The sequence below is a fragment of the Anomalospiza imberbis genome, chromosome 1 (assembly GCF_031753505.1).
Source record: "Anomalospiza imberbis isolate Cuckoo-Finch-1a 21T00152 chromosome 1, ASM3175350v1, whole genome shotgun sequence".
In the NCBI taxonomy this organism is placed as follows: domain Eukaryota; kingdom Metazoa; phylum Chordata; class Aves; order Passeriformes; family Viduidae; genus Anomalospiza; species Anomalospiza imberbis.
This window is the reverse complement of record NC_089681.1, coordinates 130,563,202-130,572,060: the sequence shown is the minus strand read 5'-3', so window position 1 is coordinate 130,572,060 and position 8,859 is coordinate 130,563,202. Positions and strand designations below refer to the sequence as shown.

Sequence of the window (8,859 nt, the reverse complement as noted above, 5' to 3'; positions counted from 1 at the left end):
TTCTCTCTTTCTGGGTCTAAGGTGTGGGTCAGTTTTGCAGAGTGGTAGACCTGACATTACAGGGGGAATAGCTAATGAGTTTAGCTGCTCCTGGCATGAACATGAGCACATTTGCCCTAGTTTCGGTTTCCTGGTATTACTGTTTCACTCATATCACTCTCTGCAAAGAGGTTTTGGAGTAAGGAGAAAGGAGTAAAGGTGTGTTTTGAGAAAAATGCCATAGTTAGTACAAGACATTCTCAGGGACTATTCTACTTGTGCTGATAATGTACTTCTTGTATGTATAGCAACAGACAGTACAAAGATAAGGTTAAACAGCCCTCTCCATGAATAAAAGTTGGACTTTAACATCCTACCATATCAGCAATAAATGCAGAAGCCATAGACTGTATTTATATTGATTCCTGCTGGAATACTGGTGAGAGAGCTGCCAGCGGTTAACTTCACACACACTATCAACTCTCCCTTTGCTAGAGGATGGAGCCTGTGATAAAGGCTGAGGATGAGGAATGTGGTATACAGAAGATGAGGAAAGAGTCAAAGAAACTGTTGACGTCTCCACAGATGACATTGTGATGAGTGTGTAGGTCTTAGTTCAGCTGGTAAACACAGGTGAGCTTTGTGGGCATGGTGCTTGAGGTGAGGCAGGGCAGGCAGGGGCGGGCTGGATGCCCCTTGATGCTGCCTGCAGTAGGGGGGTGCCAGTGCTGCAGGGCAGAGCTTCAGTGCAGCCACTTCAGCAAAATTCATAGGTACCAATGATCTTGTTAATGACCTTCCTTTTGGCTTGGTGAGACACAGAGGAACTTGCCTGCAATCAGTACTGTGCGGCAGGGCTCTCCTGTGCAAGGCAGCAGGTCAGCTCAGGTAAGGACAAGCAGCAGGGAGTAGAGGTCACAAGCCTGGGAGTTACTGGGCTGTTTTTCCATTGGACCTCTGTGCTTACAGCTGTCTTTGGTGACGGCTAATGTGAATGACAAACACAGGAAGATGAATCACAAAGAATAAAAGACTTGCACGTTGTCTGGAAAGAGAGTTTGGTGGTGCATATGGAAGCAGCCTGGGTTTCTCACTAGCCTCCTTGTTTTGTGAATGCAAATTATTCTTTATAAATCCTTTGCTGCACCACATAAGGGCAAGGGTAATTGTTTTTTTCCCCTTCAACTGATTGCTCATCATTATAGTAAAAAAGCGTGGGATTGCTTAGAAGGAAATCCAGTCCGAATAATTATTTCCCTGTCTGTGTTAGTACATTCTTTATTTAGGTTTTTGTCAGAAAACCAGTTTTATTACTTCAGATATTACTACACCCTCTCACTATTAGTCTTTTATGACATTATCTTTGTTTTTATGATGGTTGTCGTTATGTATCAATTTGAAGGGATCCTCCAGGAACATCATGCTCAGGTTGTTTTCTCTCATCACAGTGGGCAGCTGCTTTTCTTTTCTGTTTTCTGGTAAGGTGCCATTTCTTTCAGTCACAAGGGTGTATTTTTGCTGGTGCAGATAATGAGCACAAGATTAACTCACAAGGCAGGCACTTGCTGAGAAGCTTAACATTAGCTCATGGAATAGGAAACCAACCACTGTAACTGCCTATCCTGTAAAAGCTGAAATTAAATGAGCTTCCATTGTTATGGGAGCAAAAGGGCCATGAATTGTCTTGAGAAGTATACATTCATATTCTAACAAATTTATCATTTTTATAATAAATATATCATACTTCATATGCATATGAACAATCTGTTTCATATATAAAAATATAAATATAAATAACATCAATAGAACAAAACCACCTCAAATTTTGCTGATAAATTTGAGGTCTCAGGACATGTGACTTCTCAGTGCTCCTCAGAAAAAGCAGCTGGTTTTCAGGAAACAAGGCAAACTGAGCAGTCTTGTGCCTAGTTTTCAGAAAACTCCACGTCCGCACTAGGAGCTGAGCACCTGATAATCTCTAAAGGAAGCAAATTAATTAACCTGAAAAAAAATACAGAGGGATTAAAGACTGAACTTTTTAAAGCATATAGCCTCAACCTACAGTATTTTACAGCAGATTTCCAAAGTTTTTAGAAATATTTATTAATAAGAATAGTATATTTAGTTATATGAGTTCAGATAAAATTGTTATTGCTATTATTTCTCTAAAGCGTCTGGTTCTGCAGTTATAAGAGACTGGAAGTTTCAGAGCCTGGAAAAAGGAAGATCTGTTGTGTCATCAGATTTGGTTCTGTTTTTATCTTGTTCTTTCTCTTTAGAGAAAGAAAACAGCAAAAGGGAGATTTTAAATTATCCTCACCAGCCAAAGTTAAGTGGGAGCTGGCTCAGTGCCACAAGTGCCTATGCCCACGGAGGAAATCCAGACTGGGATATGGATACTAAGGCAAAGTCTACCCCACCTTCTGGGACTGTGGCAATCACAGGCTGAGGAAGGGCAGCTTCAGGTGAACCCAAATCACAGTCCTTCCCCCCACTCCTCTGGGCTGCAAGCCATGATGCTGCAGTCATCAATTTCTACTAACACAATTCTCCGCTGGGAGAGACAAATGTGTCTCAAAGAGGTTGAGCCACACCTGTAGATAGTAGTTCAATTTTCAGCTGCCACAGAATATTGGTCAGTGTTTACCACAGGTGAGGATGTCCACTATGGCATGGGCAGAGAGCCTCTCTGGTGTGGCCTGTGGTGGCCTTGCAACAACTCTAGTTCCCAGGATAGGGGAGATGAGTGCTTAGTGCTCCAAGAACTCTGAATGCAGCACAAAGCACAGTGGGAATGACTGTTTTTTGTTTAGAGACATGACTGGCAATGGACTAATTCCTGCTTCAAAAAGATCTTATGAATTTTACATTGGAGGAATTGTTGGATAATGCGCACAGATGCTGTTGGGAGCTTGGTGAAAACATCAGTGTCTCGTGTAGCACTGTCCAAATGAAAGCAGAAATGGTTAGCCTGAAAATTTTTCTGAGTTTTTGTTGGTTATTCCCATCTCATGTATTTGTGTCAACTGAAGTCATGCTGACTTCTTTTCTTGCGGCTTAAATGCTTATATAAGAGAGATGCCAAGGCTGTAGGATAATTACAATACTAATTACTATATTTGACATGTATTTCTAGTGATTAGGACTGTTTCCAGAATGCCTTTGATGCTGTTTTGCAAGGGCACTGAGCTGAGATTTTATTTTTCATATTATTTTTCAATGCTGATGTTTGCTTGTTCTATTCTTTTAGATGAAGGAATATAACAGCAGACAATAAAGCAAATTCAGCCATAGGTTCTACGTAATAGGAGGCACAAAGTAAACCAAGCAATAGTTTTTTGCTACAGGGAAAGTTATTTCTGTTTTCCTCAGTAGTTTTGCTATGCAATACCCTTATTTAATTTACTCTTCTTGTATCCTTAAAAACGGGACAGGAATCACCTAAAGGTAAAAGTTGAGAATCATGACTAAACATAACCACGTGTCTCTTGCCAGTTTCCAGCTGCAACCTCCTCATCAGTAGTTCTTTCATATCTTCCTTACATTTGCTCTTCTAAGGAGAGACTTTGCTCACATGGACTGTACTTGTCCCGTGGGGAGAAACTGAAGGACTGGCACTGGTTCAGCTGTGAGACAAGACCAAACTCCCCCAGACCAGACAAGGGAGTTATGAAAACACATCATGGGGATGTGTGCCGGGAAGGGTATGGGACAGTGTAAACTGAACAACCTTGATGCAGACTGGGTGCAGTGTGCTTGTTCTCCATGGGGACAGTGGAGTTGTGGAGGAGTTGGACAATATAAGTTGTGCTATCTCTGCCCTTGCAGGTTTTTAAGACCTTACTAGACAATATTCTAAGAAAGTTCTTCTGATCTCATCTTTATCCTTCCTTGAGCAGAAAGGTGGACCAGAGACTTTCTGGGGCTTGTTCCACCCTGAATTATCTGTGAGAAGTGCTTGATTCTTGTTCAGAGCTTTGTTATTCCAGGGAAGTAGGAGAAGTGTTGGGAAGTCAAGGGGTCAAGACAGATGGGGAGCATGTGGTGAATGCAAGGCTGGCTGTTAGTTTGAAAATTTCCTTTTTGAAATGGACTTGACTCATCTTACTGCTTTGAACAGCATTGATCCTTACAGTGCTTATTCCTCTGTAGGACTTCATAGGCAGGTGAGTATGGACTTCCAGATGGAGCACAGTTTCTAGTGGAGCTGGGGAGAAAAGCAACAGATTGTCCATTGCTCATTTTTCTTTTGTGAACAAGTAATGGGCTTTTGAATGCTCATTTTTTTTTTCCTAATGAGTCTCATGCAACAGCATTTCCTTTACTAATAATGCTGAAACCCATGGCCTAATGGCAACCAAATCTATTGGAGCATCCTAGTGAAAGGCTATATTTAAAGGCCCCCATCCCACTATTCCTCTCACTATTTTTCTTTGTTCTGGACATAAGGATGAGTGGGAGCCTCAGTGATATGCCACCTCTAGATGGCATGATGGTACTATAAAATGTGCAAGATTTTTTTATATATTAAGCAATCATTAAACTATTGCCAGGGTAAGGATGTATTCCAAAGACCAACTGTTAGGACCCCTATTAGATGATATTGATTCCTAGCATGCCTGGAGTGGTCATGATGCTAATATTCAACATGGATTTAAAGAATCAAAAGAAAATAGCTGGAAATGTATTATAGACACATTTTCAAATATTACTTATTCATTCATTTTTCAAGTGCTAAGAGGCAATAATCTCATAATTTATGAAAACATCAGTTCATTATTCCGTTTTTGTAGCAGTCATGTTTGCATTGCAAGAATGTAAAATAAGGCTGTATTTGCTAACTTCTGACAGCATTTTCATTTCTAGATCAACTTGTGTTTGAAGAAAAATAAGACGTAATAAGACACAAGCAGACGCATGTGCATACTGCTCATGTAGATTCTAGTATCTGCAAATAAACATTAAGAGGCTCCCAGAAAATTATTTACACTTCACTAAGTGTATGAAACTCCTTAAAAAGTTCAGTGGGAGATGTGCACATGTATTTGACTGCATTCCTAAATTTTACTTGGGAGCATGAAAGAAGTCTAAATGATAATTTTAAAGATTAAAAAAAAATCAGTGGCTTTGTGTTTTGTAGGTTTTTTTTTTTTTTTTTTAAATATATTGTGTTATTTTTCTGGATGGTGCTTTCTTTGAGCTCATCAGTATATAGCTGTCAAAGAATGCCCCAAATGCCAAATCTTCAGTAGTCTTCACTTTTGAACTATCACTGAAATGAGTTCCATAATAAGAAGAATTTGCACTAGCTCAGGAGATTCCCTGTGGTTCTCTGCTCTGAAAACCAACAAAAACAGGACTGAGATAGGTAGATGAAGTATATTATTTGACAGAGCAAACCCTGTGCTAGTGAGAAATTGCTTATGGAAGCAGCTGAAGAAATGAAAAGTAATTATATACTGCAGAAGAAGGAATAGTTCCAAAAATAACTTTCTGCTTTGCAGTCTCCTGTGACACTAGACAGCCTCTTTGGGTCCTGTCATGTTTTGCAGAAGCCACTCTACATCTGCTCCAGCATTTAGACTGGCACTTTTAAAACCAGATCTGCCAGGCTGGAGCTGAGATGCCTGGTTTTGCAGACCACTCAGTTCCTGTATCTCAGGAGCCACTGCTCCTTACACCATAAGATGACTTTGAAGAAGAGAAGCAATTCCCAGAAATGCTTAAAACTGTGATGCACTGACTGTGAAAATGAGCTTATAACTTCATTCTTCTGCAGTAGTTAAAAATCTTGGCCTGCTTTGTAAGAAAGGTGATGAGATGATCCCTGTGTCTTGTGCACCACAGTTTGCATAATTCTCTTACTATATTACCCAGTAAGCAAATAGTAAAGTGCAAGTCAAATTTGGGAAAGTTGTGAAATTCTAGATTAAGGTTTTCTTTGCAAAATAAATTCAGCTACTTTGGATTTATGCAGCATGTTACTGCCTTGAACCACATGCTTCTTTCTCCAAGGGCAGCCTTTGTCCATTCCATGTATAGTTAACTATGGAATATGTCTTTTAGCTTTCTAGGATCGAGTTTTCAATGTCCAACCAAATAACTAACAAAAACAAAGACCCCCACCAAACTGAATACACAGAAATTCAGTCATAAAATATGTGTAGGACTTATTCCTACAGTCTGCCAACATGAATGCATCCTCATTTGTCTTCTAGCCATTGTAAAATCCATTAATATTCTGAGTGCCTCGGTGATGGCAGACCCTCACAAGGCATAATCATGCGATGCAGCTCCCAGTGGCTCGCTCAGCTTAAACTTGTGTGATGGATTTCAGATGACTGGCCCTCAGGATAGGCCCATATGGTGTGGTATGACACACTTTCTGTTTTTTCCAGCCTGGCTGAGAAAAACAGTACAGAAGAGGAATTGTAAGAAAGAAATTCAGAACAAGTGTCTCTGGTTTGGGGTTTCAGAGGGTCAATCTGTGCTGCATGTCCTGCTCTGCTCCCTCCTCCCATCACTGCAGGATTCTGCCCTGGTCCTCATCACCACTCTGCCTCCAACCTATTTGCTGCCATCCCACCTGGCCTCCAGTCCCCTGCTTCCAGACCTTCTCTCTTTTGTTTGCTCTTTCTCAAAACCCAGCTATTTCTTCCACTCTGCTAATAGATTACCTTTTATTTTCTTTTCCTGGATACTTTCCCTGTTCTTCCCTATTTCCAAATGGATTTCTCTGTGCTCTGAGGTCTTGATTACCTCTTTTCTGAAGTGCATGGAAGGTGTCTTGGGGACCACAGAGAGCAGCCCTTAACAGCCTGAGTCCTTGGTGCTTCCTTCTCCAGATGAATCCTTCCTGAGACTGTGTCCACTCTTTACCCAGGACCTTCATAATTTTATGTCAAATAAGATTTACTCTGAAGCCTTGTTGTTTTGGTTGACCTTTGAGTTCTCATAGGAACAATGCCATTTCCAGCACCTCAGAAGCCCCTGCCATGCTGGTTTTCAAAACCTTCATTCAGATCTTAACAACAAAACAAATGAGAATAATGTATGGCCCAAGTGTTATATATTTTCCTCATGCTCATGGGACTGTTGGGAGTACTCTTGTGGTCAGATCTGTGCACCTGAAGGTTTAATTGCCCTATCATGCCTACTCATGCCTGTTACTCAGTAGTAGTTGATGGTGCAAGCTTTGGTTGCTGCAGTGGTAATGGAAATCTGTTGGGGAGGTGATTTCTCAGACCACTTGAAACCAACTGCACTCACCCCACTGGTAATGCACTTGCTCTGGGAACAGAAAAAACATTTGATCTGAAATTTTAGCTTAAGACAGGTCTCTGGGTCATAAAACCTCTGACTCAATAGCAAAATTATAAGCAACTGAATCTGGAGCCTGATACAAGACCTTAACTGCAGGCATTGCTCACACTTCAGCTTATATTTTGCATTCCTAACCTCCCTGTGCATAAAGGTGTTAAAATCACTGGATATATTGTTCAGTGTTTGGTGCTTACAACTACAACTCACATGGTGTGAGTTGTGAAAAGCTGCTCGGCTGAGCTGCAATCATGGTAGATATTTCTATAGTGCCCTCTATGAAGGTTTGTGTATGTACAGTTTGTTGCAATTTGAAAGCACTTTAGGTCCCTGAGCCTGGGCAAAGCTTAGCTGAGGATGTCAAAATTCAGGTTTTATAATAGCACCTCAGAAATGGCAAATCATTCGCACTGTTTAGCTAATACATCCTGTTCTGCTGCTGCTGGAAATGTAAAAAGTTACAAAAGCAGCCAAAAAAATTAACAACACAGTGTTTCTTACTAAGAATAACATAGATTGATGTAGTGATTTGCTTGTTCAAGGAATCAAATTGTAGCATGTTGTCAATAGTAATATATTGGCCTTCATGGTACTCTAAGCAGATTCAGCACTAACCTTAGGAAGGGCAGAAAAGGAGGAACCTGATTGTTGTTTCCTTCTCCCTTATTTATAAGGAAATATAATGGGGTTCCCTTTACATTTCTGGGAATATGCATGTTGGTTTAGCTTTCTAAAATAGCTGCAAACTGATGCCTTAAAAACACTTCTGTATGTATTTTCCCCCGATTTATGTTTTTTAAATCTTGGTTTTTCTTAAAATCTCACATGACTTGAAAACTTTCATATTTAATAATATGTGTTTGCAGCTACTTCTGTCTTATGAATGCATGGATTTTTCCAGCTTCCAGAAAAGAAGCTTAGTGCACCAGACACAGGGTGGAGCTGGGGGTGGCTGTCCATCTGCCAATCACACTCCAGCCTTGACGTTGGGAATTTATTTTTATAGAAAAATTTCTTCATTATCCAGTCTCTTAGGTCCTATAAGGTCTTATAAGGTCCTAGTCTTGTGATATCTAATACCACTAGACTACATTTTTTCAGACATGAGGAAAACTTTTAGGTCCTGGAATGGATTTCAACCCCAATTCACAATAATTATTTAAAATAAATTATTTGCTTCAACATGGATTTCCACTAGTATAAATTAGGTCTGACTTCAGCTATATTTCTTTTGAGCAGAGTCTGCAGATTGCTAGAGCCTGAAAATTATGATATCTTTCTGTGCTGAGGCTGGTTTTTGTGATGATCTCCCTGTGATTTTCTTTAGTTGGGGGACATCTGTTATCTCCTCAGTGCATTAGTGATTCTTGTAGCAATGTTTAAATCAAGGGGAATTTGAGTATAGAATGGGCTTTGAGTGCATCCACCACCTCCTTAATTCCTTAAAAAGTCCTATATCCTCATCCATATTTATTACAAAAGTCTTTATTATGGCAAATGTAAACCTCTTCATGAAATTTTCATCTCACATTACTTAATTTCATTCAAAAAAAGAGAAAC

General features: G+C 40.0%; 1 long non-coding RNA gene across 2 annotated transcripts; it reads right to left on the bottom strand.

Moving 5' to 3' along the window:
* Positions 1-1,324: 1,324 nt before the first annotated feature.
* LOC137486359 (uncharacterized) lies at positions 1,325-6,718 on the bottom strand. 2 transcript variants are annotated; one of them, XR_011005704.1, is made up of 3 exons: positions 6,566-6,718; positions 4,088-4,186; positions 1,325-1,610 (listed from the first exon to the last, which is right to left on the bottom strand). It is a non-coding gene; the product is annotated as an uncharacterized lncRNA (long non-coding RNA). The 2 variants fall into 2 exon arrangements; XR_011005702.1 differs by having other exon boundaries at positions 4,113-4,186; positions 6,566-6,710.
* Between the last annotated feature and the right edge of the window lie 2,141 nt (positions 6,719-8,859).